This window comes from Microcaecilia unicolor, chromosome 6 (assembly GCF_901765095.1).
Source record: "Microcaecilia unicolor chromosome 6, aMicUni1.1, whole genome shotgun sequence".
In the NCBI taxonomy this organism is placed as follows: Eukaryota; Metazoa; Chordata; class Amphibia; order Gymnophiona; family Siphonopidae; genus Microcaecilia; species Microcaecilia unicolor.
Window position 1 is genome coordinate 240,315,676 of NC_044036.1, and position 15,117 is coordinate 240,330,792.

The 15,117-nt window shown below is 48.2% G+C and overlaps 1 protein-coding gene across 1 annotated transcript in view; it reads right to left on the bottom strand.

Annotated features, from left to right (window-relative positions):
- TRAF2 (TNF receptor associated factor 2) overlaps positions 1–15,117 on the bottom strand; it is a 269,754-nt gene that overhangs the window by 140,424 nt on the left and 114,213 nt on the right.

Below are 15,117 nucleotides of genomic sequence, written 5' to 3' on the forward strand. Positions count from 1 at the left end.
TGGGGACTGCAAGATGGAAATGTGCTAAATCCGGGGGGGGGGGGGGGGGGGGGGGGGGACTAGAAAGAGATGGATGTGCTAGGCCGGTGAGGGGGGCAGAGGGAGGTGGAGATGTACGGGGGGGGGGGGGGGGGGGGCGGGGTTTTTAGGAAGAGGTTGATGGATATGTTCTGGACCTGCCGGCAAGGGGAGCACAAGAGAGAGAGAGAGACCAGACTGGGGGAGGGAAGAGACAAAACGGATCAGGGGTGAGGTGGGGAGTGGAACAGAAGAGAGACACTGGACCCACAGATGGAAAGGAGGCGTTATGCCAGAAAATGAGGGGTGCAAGGGAAAGAAAGGGAGAAATGCTGGGCCTGTGGGGTATGGTAGAAAGGGAAGAGAGAGGGGATGGACATGGCACAAACAAGAACTGCTGGGCATGGAGTAAGAATAGAGACAGGGACACAGGGCAATGCAAAAGGGATGGATAAGGACGCTAAGAGGGCAGATGCTGAACAAGGACACAGAGAAGAGATGCTGGATAGGACAGATAGGGATGCAGAGAGAAGATGGATGACAGAGAGAGAGAATAAATGTCAAATGGACAGGAAATCCAAGAAAAGCAGAAGAGACATGGACCAAAACGAATGGAAAAATAAAAAGCTCAGTCTACAAAGGTAGAAAAAGTATTCTGAATTTATCAGTTGAAACATATCAGTTTTGGGAAATATGCATCTCTGATATCTTGCATTTCCATTTCTGTTTCTCTAGCATTGTTGTATATGCAGAGTCTGACTCCTTGAGCTTTCTAGTTCAGATGTTTGCCTTCGTATCTCTTACTGGTCTGTGATTCTGTGTTTCATATTCATTGATGGTCTGTCTGTGTTTTGCATGTGAGCAAGGTGCATTATTCTGCTAGCATGTGGTTTCTGTGTAGAGATCTTTAGCAGTCTCATTTGTTCTGTTTTCTCACTAATGTACTGGGGTTTTAGGGTCAGGTGTAATATTTACAGTGCTGCCTTTTCACAGATAAGATCGTTTCTCTTTGCGTCCTGAGAGTTAGTGCTGTTATGGTTCAACAAGGGTCTGAGTGTGTTATTGCATGAATTTGAGATTAGTGTTTTGCAATGGATGGATTGTGTGTTGGCCTTACTGAGGTGACTTCAAAACTTTAATTTTAGTTTGTCATAACATCTAACAAGGTTTGTGAAATAATCATCAAATGTACTTGGCATGTTTCAATTTTTCTTCTGAGATGGCGACCCTAGTGTGTAGATTTGGTTGTAGAGGGGCAGAGTGAGAGAAGGGTACAACAGTAGGTGTGACAAGGGACTTGCAGTGGGGCATGAATCGGGCAAGGAAGGGGCATAAAGCAGGGCAGTGTCAAGCTTTTCTCTGTCACAAAGTTGGCATCCCTACCTGCTGAGGTTTCCCTAGATACTCTTTGGCTTGCTACAGCTGATATAGGGAACATTTTGCTACCTGGGGGTAGCAAACTATCAAAACGTCCCAAAAAGAGCATGAAACATGCAGTTTGCTAACAAAATGGCTAACCCAGACTGTGGGGCGCTATGAAAAAAATCTTACAATTTAAACAAACAAGGCCTCGTTTGTTTAAAGTGTGAGGTTTTTCATAGCTCCCCACAGTTTGAGTTGGCCATCTTGTTAGCAAACTGCATGTTTAATGCTCTTTTTGGAATTGTTTTTGGGAACCTGTACAAGTGATACCTTTCTTGGCTTCCAGGGGCATCTCCGGTGTTACATCTCCGTATTGGTGGGTTATACCTGGATCTTTTCTTAGTTAATTAATATTTTTCCTTTTTTTCCTTTATTCGCTTCTATGTTATGAGAATTGGAACTCTAAATTGTAGTGGATTTGAACTGAATAATTTCTGGTTATTTTTATTGCTTAATACTAGGTTTCCTATGATAGCATTGTGCTTATTTGAATTAGTTTTTCTGCACAAGTTTTACTTGATTTGTCTTTATTTGAAATTTTACAAACACATATTGTCAACAAGGGACAGGGCCCCACCAAACTGGTCTGCACAGAGTCCCACAATTGCTAAGACCGACCCTGCATTCAGGAGCCCTGCGTTCAATTCTGGGATGGCAGGGATTGATCATGCTTAATGTAATAGTCGCAGATCCCTGGGAAGGAAAAAAGGAAACTCAGCCAATACATAACAGTGACACCTATGGTTGTCACCTGGGTTACAGGTTTCAAAAGAGCTATGGCCTATAGCTCCTATTAAGTGTTGTTATTATGACAACTGGGTTACTGACCAACAAGACATAAGGATGGGAGAAGTTGCTATAAAATGACCCCGAAGGACAGTCTTAAAGCCATCCCATAAGGTACCCGGTGACACCTCCCCACTATCAATTAAAAGTATATAATCCTTAATTTGGCACTCAAGCTGAGAGACATGTGTCATATCAGATAAAGCATCATCCAAATGCCACTGTGGAGAGGCTAATGGGGTCCCCAGAGAGCGCAGCGCTAAAAAGACCGGGGCATAGTCAGACCAGTTACGCGACTCAATTCAATGGGCTGAAACTAACAGGAGAAGCAAAGCTTCTCCTAGCCAAAAACTGATAAGGGAGTAAGAATTGTTCACAGAGGAGGAATAGGTGTAATCCCGTAAAGTAGGATTAAAATGACGCCACAGATCTAATAATTGCCATTGAGTGACAAAGGCCTGTAGTCACATCCTATCTCGATGGGCATAGTGGACAGCTACAGCAGAGTTATCAAGCTGGGGATTTAGGGTGATATTAAAGTCACCCCCCTCCAAAAGGGTACCCTATGATGTATAAGGGTTTCATCCAAACGACTGAGAAACTCCTCATGATCTACATTAGGACCATATACATTAACTAGAGTATATTTCTGGCTCCTCAAGGAGGAGGTTATTAATAAAAACCGGCCCACTTTATCTCAAACAACCTTAGAGATCTCCCATGGTCTAGAGTCATTAAAAGCTATCATAACCCGCCAGGTTTTAGTATTATCACAATTAGAGGCAAAATATAAATGCAGATATTTACGAAGATGACAGACACGTTCATGAACAGCTTTAAAATGTGTCTCCTGGACAAGGGCAATGTCTACCTTCAAGCGAATTAACTCTTGAAAGAGTACCTGTCGTTATATAGGGGTGTTTAATCCACTGGCATTAAGGAGCACTAATGATAACACTGACATTTATGCAAAGATTAAAATATTTAGGCTTTCCATCGACCCAGCAAACCTCCCCATCCCAGTTGCCCATAACACCACAGTTACCCTCCAGTTCCCTTAAACAATCTCTCACAACCATTACACAAAACCCCCAAAAACCTCCCGCCCTCTCCCCCTCCCTCTCACCCACCCTCCCCAACCACCCCATACAAATCCAAGACACCCCATCCATATAAGAAGAGGTGCCAGACAAAGGAAATGTGACCCTACTTGAACCCACAACAGATTGCATAGCAAACATTCATTAATAGCATGTATCAAACCACAACATATCAACAAATTGCGAAATTATGAAACAATAAAATGAAGATACATACCTGTAGCAGGTATTCTCCGAGGACAGCAGGCTGATTGTTCTCACTGATGGGTGACGTCCACGGCAGCCACTGATGATCGGAAAATCTTCCTAGCAACAAAAGTTTGCTAGAGCCTTCAAGCGCGCACGGGCGCGTGCACCGCACATGCACAGCCATCCGCTTCCCACCCATCACACGAGAGTCCCATCAGTTTGATAACAAAGCAAAGAGGAAAAGACAACTCCAAAGGGGAGGCGGGCGGGTATGTGAGAACAATCAGCCTGCTGTCCTCGGAGAATGCCTGCTACAGGTGTGTATCTTCATTTTCTCCGAGGACAAGCAGGCTGCTTGTTCTCACTGATGGGGTATCCCTAGCCCCCAGGCTCACTCAAAACAACAAAGAAAGGTCAATTGGGCCTCGCAACGGCGAGGACATAACAAGGATTGACCTATGAAGAAAATATCTAACTGAGAGTGCAGCCTGGAACAGAACAAAAATAGGCCAAGGGGGGTGGAGTTGGAGTTGGATTCTAGACCCCGAACAGATTCTGCAGCACCGACTGCCCAAATTAACTGTCACGTCGGCTATCCTGCTGAAGGCAGTAGTGAGATGTGAATATGTGGACTGAAGACCACGTCGCAGCCTTGCAAATCTCTTCTATAGTGGCTGACTTCAAGTGGGCCACTGAGGCTGCCATGGCTCTATGAGCCGTGACATGACCCTCAAGAGTCAGCCCAGCTTGGGCGTAAGTGAAGGAAATGCAATCTGCTAGCCAATTTGAAATGGTGCGTTTCCAGACAGCAACTCCCCTTCTGTTGGGGTCAAAAGAAACAAACATTTGGGCGGACTGTCTAAAGGGGCTTGTCCGCTCCACATAGAAGGCCAATGCTCTCTTGCAGTCCAATGTATGCAACTGACGTTCAGCAGGGCAGGTATGAGGATGGAGAAAAAATGTTGGCAAGACAATTGACTGGTTCAGATGGAACTCCGACACCACCTTCAGCAGGAACTTAGGGTGAGTGCGGAGGACTACTCTGTTATGATGAAATTTAGTATAGGGACCATGGGCTACCAAGGCTTGCAGCTCACTGACTCTACGAGCTGAAGTAACAGCCACCAAGAAAATGACCTTCTTGCTCAAATAATTCAGCTGACAGGAATTCAGTGGCTCAAAAGGAGGCTTCATCAGCTGGGTGAGAACGACGTTGAGATCCCATGACACTGGTGGAGGTTTGACAGGGGGTTTTGACAAAAGCAAACCTCTCATGAAGCGAACAACTAAAGGCTGTCCAGAGATAGGCTTACCCTCTTCACGTTGATAAGCACTAATTGCACTAAGATGAACTTTTATGGAGTTAGTCTTGAGACCAGACTCTGATAAATGTAGAAGGTATTCAAGCAGGGTCTGTGTAGGACAAGAGCGAGGATCTAGGGCCTTGCTGTCACACCAGACGGCAAACCTCCTCCATTTGAAAGAGTAACTCTTCTTAGTAGAATCTTTCCTGGAAGCAAGCAAGACTCGGGAGACACCCTCAGAAAGACCCAAGGAAGCGAACTCTACGCCCTCAACATCCAGGCCGTTAGAGCCAGAGACTGGAGGTTGGGATGCAGAAGCGCCCCCTCGTTCTGAATAATTAGGGTTGGAAAACACTCCAATCTCCACGGTTCTTCGGAGGACAACTCCAGAAGAAGAGGGAACCAGATCTGACACGGCCAAAAAGGAGCTATCAGAATCATGGTTCCACAGTCTTGCTTGAGTTTCAACAAAGTCTTCTCCATCAGAGGTATGGGAGGATATGCATACAGGAGACCCTTCTCCCAATGAAGGAGTAAAGCATCCGACGCTAGTCTATCGTAGGCCTGAAGTCTGGAACAGAATTGAGGGAACTTGTGATTGGTCTAAGTGGCAAAAAGATCCACCGAGGGAGTGCCCCACGCTTGGAAGATCTTGCGTACCATGCACGAGTTGACCAACCACTTGTGAGGTTGCATTATCCTGCTCAACCTGTTGGCCAGACTGTTGTTTACGCCTGCCAGATACGTAGCATGGAGAAACATGCCGTGGGCACGAGCCCATAGCCACATCTGGACGGTTTCCCGACACAGGGGGCAAGATCCGGTGCCCCCCTGCTTGTTGACGTAGTACATGGCAACCTGATTGTCTGTCTGAATTTGAATAATTTGATTGGACAGCCAATCTCTGAAAGCCTTTAGAGCGTTCAAGATCACTCACAACTCCGGGAGATTGATCTGAAGAACTCATTTCTAGAGGGACCAAGCTCCTTGAGTGTGAAGCCCATCTACATGGGCTTCCCACCCCAGGAGAGATGCGTCCGTTGTCAGCACTTTTTGCGGCTGAGGAATTTGGAAGGGACGTCCCAAAGTCAAATTGGATTGAATTGTCCACCACTGAAGGGAATGGCGAAAGTCGGTGGGTAGCTGAATTGCATCCTCTAGATCCTCTGCGGCCTGAAACCACTGGGAAGCTAGGGTCCATTGAACTGATCGCATGTGAAGACGGGCCATGGGAGTCACATGGACTGTGGAGGCCATATGGCCTAGGAATCTCAACATCTGCCGAGCTGTGATCTGCTGAGTCGCTCTGGCCAAGGAAACAAGAGCCAGAAGGTTGTCCCCCCTCGCATCTGGAAGATAGGTGTGAGCCGACTGTGAATCCAGCAGAGCTCCTATGAATTCTAGTTTCTGAACTGGAACAAGATGGGACTTTGGGTAATTTATGACAAACCCCAGTAGCTCCAGGAGTTGAATAGTCATCTGCATCGACTGTAGAGCTCCTGCCTCTGAAGTGTTCTTCACCAGCCAATCATCGAGATAAGGGAACACATGCACTCCCAGTCTGCGTAGCGATGCTGCAACTACCACCAGGCATTTGGTAAACACCCTGGGCGCAGACGCGAGACCAAAGGGCAGCACACAATACTGAAAGTGCTGCATTCCCAGACGGAATTGAAGATACTGCCTGTGAGCTGGCAGTATCGGGATGTGTGTATAAGCATCCTTTAAGTCCAGAGAGCATAGCCAGTCGTTTTTCTGAATCATGGGAAGAAGGGTGCCCAGGGAAAGCATCCTGAACTTCTCTCGGACCAGGTATTTGTTCAGGCCCCTTAGGTCTAGGATGGGACGCATCCCCTCTGTTTTCTTTTGCACAAGGAAGTACCTGGAATAGAATCCCAGCCCTTCTTGCCCTAGTGGAACGGGCTCAACCGCACTGGCGCTGAGAAGGGCGGAGAGTTCCTCTGCAAGTACCTGCCTGTGCTGGAAGCTGAAGGACTGAGCTCCCGGTGGGCAATTTGGAGGTGTGGAAATCAAATTACGGGAGTATCCTAGCCGGACTATTTGAAGAACCCACCGATCGGAGGTTATGAAAGGCCCCCTTTGCTGAAAAAATTTTAACCTCCCTCAGACCGACACATCGTCCGGCACAGACACTTTGATAGCGGCTATGCTCAACTGGAGCCAGTCAAAAGCCCGTCCCTTGCTTTTGCTGGGGAGCTGCAGGGGCCTGTCTGGGCGCACGCTAATGACAAGAACGAGCGCACTGGGGTTGAGCCTGAGAAGGCTGTCGAGAAGATGGATTGTATCTACGCTTATTGTAAGCATAGGCAGCATTCCGCCTTCCCCTGAAAAAACGTCTACCTGATAAGGTAGATGCTGAAGGCGCCCAGTGGGAGAGATTGTCGAGGGCGGTTTCCCGCTGGTTGAGCTGTTCAACCACTTGCTCGACTTTCTCGCCAAAAATATTATCCCCCCCCCCCACAAGGAACATCCGCTAGCTGCTGCTGGACTCTATTGTCCAGGTCAGAGGCACGCAGCCATGAGAGTCTGCGCATCACTATACCTTGAGCAGCAGCTCTGGATGCAACAACAAAAGAATCTTAAGCACCCCTGGACAGGAATTTATGACACGCCTTCAGCTGCCTGACCACCTCCTGAAAAGGCCTGGCGTGCTCCGGAGGGAGCTTGTCCACCAAGTTCACCAGTTGCTGAGAGAAGAGGACATTTCTCTGGTAAGTGAACGCTACTTTGCTTTGTGCTTTGGGAACTTAAAGATTGGGGTTTAAAGGAGGAATTGTAGGTTAGTGTTAGGCAAAATTAAAAAGCAAATTTCAACAGCTAACAGAAAACAGCTAATCTCCATAGTCTTTTCCACTTAGTTTTAAAAGCTTTGTACCACAGCATTAACAGATAGAATCTAACAGCCACTGCGATTAAACTACAGTGTAGTAAATTTAAAACAAATCGGAGAAAATTTTTCTTCACCCAACGTGTAATTAAACTCTGGAATTCATTGCCGGAAAATGTGGTGAAGGCGGTTAGCTTAGCAGAGTTTAAAAAGGGGTTGGACGGTTTCCTAAAGGACAAGTCCATAAACCGCTACTAAACGGACTTGGAAAAATCCAAAATTCCAGGAATAACATGTATAGAATATTTGTACGTTTGGGAAGCTTGCCAGGTGCCCTTGGCCTGGATTGGCCGCTGTCGCAGACAAGATGCTGGGCTCGATGGACCCTTGGGTCTTTTCCCAGTATGGCATTACTTATGTACTTATGACATTGTTCCGCATGTGGATGCTCGTGTAGAGCTGGTACGACTGAATCTTGGGCACGAGCATGGAGGACTGATAGGCCTTCTGTCGCGTTCTCGAGGACCTTGGCATACTGTCAGGCTTCTTCCCCGGGAGCACTGGGTTCGTGAGTCCTTGGGCCACAACCGTGGAACGGCAGTGGCAGGCAAGATCACCTTCATGGTAGAGACAAGACAAGACTGGACCGGAACCCTGGACTGGAGTTCTACACAGGAAAACACGGGACTGGAACGCACCGGACGGGTGTGCACTGGAGTGTAGCCCGCTGGACTGGAACACACTGGAGTGGACCCACTGGACTGGAACATACAGGAGTGAAGCCCGCTGGACTGGAACACACTGGAGCGGAATTCACTGGACTGGAACCCACGGGACCGGAACCCGCTGGACAGGTACACACTGGACCTAGGCTTCACCTACGCTTAGCCACCTTTCCCCGAGGGTTGAGCCCTCAGGTTCGGGCAGCCAGCAGGGCTTACAGGAAAAACCGGAACTGGAACTTGCAAGCAGGAACAGCAGGAATCCGGATACAGAAGTGCCCCCCAGGCACCTAGGCGAAAGCAAGGCAGACAGGCAGGGAATGTCCGGGTTCCGGCAGAAGGCAGGTTCAAAGCAATGGTCAGGTCAAGGAGCAAGACTATGGCTGGAGCTTCAGTATCAAGGCGTACTGGCAGCAGACTGAACAAGGGCTGAAGCTCCAGAAGCAAAAGAAAACACACACGGGAAAACCAGCAGGCTAAACACAAGAAGACTAGGAAACTGAACACAAGCTAACAAGCAAAGCTGTGCCCAAGCTAACAAGTCATACACTAGGAACATACACTCAGCAAACCCAGGAGATCTGGTAAAGCTGTACACAGGCTAACAAGCAAAGCTGTGCCCAAGCTAACAAGTCATACACTAGGAACATACACTCAGCAAACCCAGGAGATCTGGTAAAGCTGTACACAGGCTAACAAGCAAAGCTGTGCCCAAGCTACCAAGTCATACACTAGGAACATACACTCAGCAAACACAGGAGATCAAGCAAAGCTGTACACAGGCTAACAAGCAAAGCTGTGCCCAAGCTAACAAGTCATACACCAGGAACATACACTCAGCAAACACAGGAGATCTGGTAAAGCTGTACACAGGCTAACAAGCAAAGCTGTGCCCAAGCTAACAAGTCATACACTAGGAACATACACTCAGCAAACAATGTAGCAGAGCACAGAGCACTCTACATACCAGGGCCCTTAGACCTTCCTCCCAAAAGAGTCCATAGGTCTAGATTCCTGACCCGGGGGCGCCTAGGCAAAATCTCTAGAACTTTTGGCTCTCCTGAGAGCAGAATCCACAACCATAGAGTCGTGAGGTAACTGAGACTTCATCAACTCAGGCTCTCCATGGATTCAATACTGGGACTCAACCTTCTTGGGGATGGTGGGATTAGAGAGTGGTTTCATCCAGTTCTTCAGCAATGTCTGCTTAAGGACATTATGCAGAGGAACGGTTGACGACTCCTTAGGTAGTGAAGGATAGTCAAGGACCTCAAACATCTCAGCCCTTGGCTCATCCTCAGATGTCACAGGGAAGGGAATAGCCACAGACATTTCCCACACAAAGAAGGAGAAAGAAAGACTCTCCGGGGGAGAAAGTTTTCTTTCAGGCGAAGGAGTGGGATCAGAAGGAAGATCACAAGACTCCTCAGAAGAGAAATATCTAGGATCCTCCTCTTCCCCCCACGAAGCATCCTCCTCGGTGTTGGACAAGAGTTCATGAACTGCAGTCCGAAACCAGGCCCGTCTCGACTCCGAGGAACCACGTCCTCGATGACGATGTCTAAGTCGACTCCCATGCCGGCGGCGATGAAGCTCCCTCCAGCGATGTTGACGGGGAGTCGACCTGGGTGGCAGCCGAGGCCAATGCCACAAGCGGCATCGATGTCGGGGACCTCACCACAGGCACAGAGCCAGCTGCTGCTTCCATCAAGGGTATCGAGGGCGCAAGCACCCCCAGTACCGAAACAGACTGATGCAGCAGGCCCTCCAGAAGACCTGGAAGAATGGCTCGGAGGCGCTCGTCCAGAGTGTCTGCCGGGAAAGGCTGTGGGGCCGGTGTAGGAGCCAGAGGCAGAACCCATGCAGAGCAGGGAGGCGTAACCGGACTGTCCGAAGACCGACACACCGACACCTCTTGGATGAAGGGTGAGTGGTCCTCCCGGCATTACCGCCAACTTCAGTACCGCTGTCAACGCCGAAGTGCCGGGCAAAGCTCCAAACAGACGTTCCCGCTGATCTTTTCTCGACGCCTGTGTCCGCTTTTTAATGCTAAGACACAACTTACACGCGTCTGGGCGATGGTCGGGCTCAAGGCACTGGATACACCAGGAATGGGGATCGGTACCTGAGATTGCCCGGCTGCACCGACCGCACTTCTTGAAGCAGCTGGGAACCCTCGATGTCATGGATGGAAAATTAGCAGCGGCAAGGTCAAAATTCTCAATGGTGCCAAAAAAAAAAAAAGGGCACAAAAGGGAGAAACACAAACACGCAGCCCAAAAGGGGCCGCGACGGCAGCGAAAGGAAACTTAAAGAAGGCCCAACTAAAAAACTTAGGGGAACTTCTTTTTTTTTTTTTTTAAATAAGAGCTCAACAGAGCACAGAAGAAAAAAGAAAAAGAAAAAAAAAAAAAGCACGAAAACTTGCGAAAAATCGAAGGCTCTTTCTCAGGAGCAGAGAGAGAGAGAAAAAAACAACCGCTCCCTACCGTGGAAAGAGAAAAAACTGACGGGACTCTCACGCGACGGGCGGGAAGCGGATGGCCGCGCGCAACACCTCTAGCAAACTTTTGTTGCTAGGAAGATTTTCCGATCATCAGGGGCTGCCGTGGACGTCACCCTTCAGTGAGAACAAGCAGCCTGCTTGTCCTCGGAGAAAGCTGTAGACCCCCCAGCACCCTATAATTGGCAGCCCCAGACAACATTCATATATGAGCCTGAATTTGAGGGTGTCGCCACTGAATCTCCCTCCGGGAAAACCTCACAGGCTTCTGAGAGAGATTTAATCTGATGCATACACCCCTCCTTGTTATAAAAAAAAAACCAAGTGCAAATGGATGCCTCCATCTATATTGAATGCCCATCTCACGAAACCTGATGGTAACCGGTTTCAAGTCGGCCCGGCGCTTCAAAGTAGCTGAGGCTAAATCCTGCTAGATCTCCACAGGATGAGAGTCCCATTTAAAGTCGTGAGCCTGCCGTGCTGCCTTAAGAACTCGTTCTTTCAGCTTAAAGTACTGGAAAAAAGCAGCAATGTCCTTAGCAATATTGTTCCGCACGTGCCCCAAAGCTATGTGATATCTTTTCAACAGAACAGCGTCAGGAACAATGAGCGACTCAGCCTCAGAGAGCAGCGAACTGACCACTCGCTGAGCCACCGACTCGCAATCCTGGTATGCTGGGGTTTCCGGGAGGCCGCAGAACCGCAAATTGTGTCACCGGCTCCGATTCTCCAAATGTTCCAATTTATCAGCCATTTGTTGATGTCCAAGGCGAACATCCGCTGTCTAGCTAATGACCCCATAATCTCTGCATGCTCCTCAATCTGGCCCTCAGCCTCCTCAATGCCCCAGATCTGAATCTCACCTCTCAGGTCGGCTCCCAGGGTAGCCAAATCGGAGCAAACCACCTTAAGACCTGACCAGATCTCTTGCAGCCAATCTCTCAGCTCAAGAAAAGCTCCTGCCTTAGGTCCCGGCTGTTCTTCATGCGATAAAAACAGATCTCCGGGAGACGAGTCCCCGAGCAGCACCAGCTCACGCGAGGCCTCCTGCTCCGGGCCCACCACGTGTTTTGCGCTTGCACCGCCTGTGAATGCATACTGGGAAAGATCCACTGCATCCGACCGAGACTGCATCGCCGCACCAGATCGCTGAGATAAGCTGCTTCTCTACCTTGTAAATCCAGGCAAGAATATATCACCGAGAGCTGGGGAATCACAAAAAAAACACTGTGGGTGAGCAAGAGCTCAGCGCTTATGCAGCAATGCTACCCAGTGACATCACTTCCTCCTCCCCAGCTCCTGTATTCTAATTCTCATCCTATTTATTTCTTTTTACTTATGCACGGCTGCAAAAATATGCATATTCTGAACAGAAACTAGAAAAAGTATACACTACAGAAGAATCACTTGTAGAAGTGAGTTGGTTGATAAAAACACCTAATAGAATCTGCCACTATATAGCAATGAAACGCATGAACCTTCAACTTCAACAGTACTCCTGACTCTTCCCCTCCCCCCCCCCCAAAAAAAAAAAAAAATCAATGGCACAATAATACCTGCACTAGTGGCAGAAGACTGGCCTGCTAGATAAATTACACAAGATTTAATCTTTACTCTGCCAGGGGCAGTGTGTTTTCTTGGACTATCATTTTATCACTTTGACTACCACTTGTCCAACACTAATGGGTTAATCTCAAAGTTCTTTTCTCTCTGAATGCGGCAAAAACAGTAGCAGACTATTCCAGAATGCCTGTGGATATGCATTGCTATAAAGAATGTTGGAACCTTTCTGAGTGACAAGTACAGCATGAACCAAAATTATGGTGACATAAGGGACAAAATCAAAAGTTTTGCCAGTGCTCATACAAACCGTGAAACCATAACAGAGATAGGTACTTACATGGTTACCTGCACTGCATAAAATAACAGAAAAGCTCTAGCTCATATCTGGATGTTGCTTACTTCAGGGGTGGACTGACCATTTGGCCAACCGGGCAGTGCCCAAGGGCCCAGAGGCTCTTTCCCCCTCCCACCACTGCCCCCTGAGCCTCAGTGGGCCCGCCCCAGTCCTACCTTGAAGGGTCATGGTGGTCAAGTGGCCTCTGTGGGGTCAGGGAAAGAACAACACTCTTTTCTGCAGGCTGCCACTATTCTGCCCAGTGCTGCTGTGTTTTAAAAGAAAGAGTGGGTTTCTTTCCTGCCCCCGAAAAAGCCACCAGGGCCCTTCAAGGTAGGACTTGGAAGGGCCCACTGAGGCTCAGGGATCTGTAGTGTGCGGGAGAGGGGCAACAGCTGCAGTGGGAGGGGGCAGTGGCAACGCAGCAATGGGGGTCCCAATGATCCTTACTGCCCGGGGGCCCAGATCACTGTCAGTCTGCCCCAGGTTTACTTTATATTTTATCTCTAAATTTAGCAATTTTTGTGGGTTTTCATATTTCAACACAAGCCCAGACAACAACATAAATAAATTCAGGTCACCCAATTCTAATCTATCAGTCTAAAAATATGCCTAGATAACGTATCTCATTGGCATCTCTCTAGATGGAAATTTTTGGGGTGGCAACAGGGGGGGCAAGCTAGGTATGTGGGGGGGGGGGGGGGGGGGAGTCAAACCAACATTTCTTTTTTTTTTTTTTTAATGTTTTTATTGAACTGAGAAACACACCATGCAAAGGACAACAATTAAGAGTCATTGGGCTTGTACAACTAACTTGCAGCATCTTTACTGAGAAAACAGAACTGTACTAAAACAGGTGCTTCTCACTTTTTAAATTTAACCCCTCAAAACCTCATAGAATCCCTCCCCCGCAATGCCACATTCCCTCCCCTTATCCCTTCCCCACCCCCCTTCCCTATCCCCCCCTCTCCTCCCTTCCCCCCTCCCAGCCCCAACCCTACCTTCTGAACTGGTACTTGCTCCACTTTGTGCTACATCCCGTTACTGCATTCCTATTGCCTATTATATAAATGCGTGTCGTGTGGGTATGATTTTGTATGCATTGCGTGACGGCTTCCTATTTAGCCAACTTTTTCCAGCTCCGCCATATACCTGAATAGAGAGTATCCCGTTTACTAAGAAGGGCCACCTCCCCCCCTCCCATTCAGCCATCTGTGCCATGCTAGCCTGCCATTTAGCCAGGGGAGGTGGGGATTTGTCAATCCAATGCTGCAATATGACTTTTTTTGCGAGCATCAGTGCCAGGGGAACAAATTTACAATGATGAGTGTCTAGTCCCTGATTAACAAGGTCAGCATCAGAGCCCAGCAGCAGTATGCTATACGACCACTCTATCTGAACCTGAAGAACCCCTTCCAACTTCCCGAGCACTCCCTTCCAGAAGTCCCGTAAAACCCAGCATTGTAAGAAATGATGTACTATGGTGCCTTTGCCCCTATGACTTTTATCACACTCGTTGGAGTCCCAAAGACCTAGCATCTTTCCTTTACATCTAGCCACATATGCCACATGCAATACCTTAAAATTGAATTTCATGGAGCCCCACATTAGGAGTAATCTTAAAAGCCAAGAGGAAGCACCTGGAGAGCTCCTTCTCTAAGATTTCCGCCCCTATGAGTGAGCTCCACTTTTTTGCAAGTTGGTCAAGGGATAGTAACGGGCGCCACGTCAGTTTTACTTTATACCAATAAGATAACCGATTATGTTCCGGTGATAACTGCATGAATATAGTATTCAATTTAGTAAAAGCCGGATACGTTGTGCCCATTCATTTCAAAGACTGCATGTAGTGCCCAACCTGTAAGTGGGAGAAGACCAGTTTCTGCAGCAAGTGCCATTTAGATTGACAAGTCGAAAAAGGAGGGAAACTACCTCCCCCTACTTCAGTTAATTGTCCCACATATCGACACCCGAATTGAGCCCAGATCTGGAATGGCGACCTCCCCTGCTCTGCTAAGAACCTGGGGTTATTCCGCATTTCCAAAAATGGGCCACCTTACCCCTCCACCATTGCCATGCTAATCTAAGGGGTCGCAGTAGCGGGGACAACTTGGTTATCGGTCCCATGTTGTATATTGCCAAAAAAAACGAGAGCAGCTCAGCCTCACTCTCCCAAACACCCACCGGGGAGAACACCCTCTTCTCCGTGTGTATTTCATGTATCCATCTTAATACTGCTGCCACATTATATAGTCTGAGGTCCGGTAGCTTTACTCCCCCCCTCACTCCTCTCCCTTATCAGCTTACTGTATCCTATGCGCGCCCTCC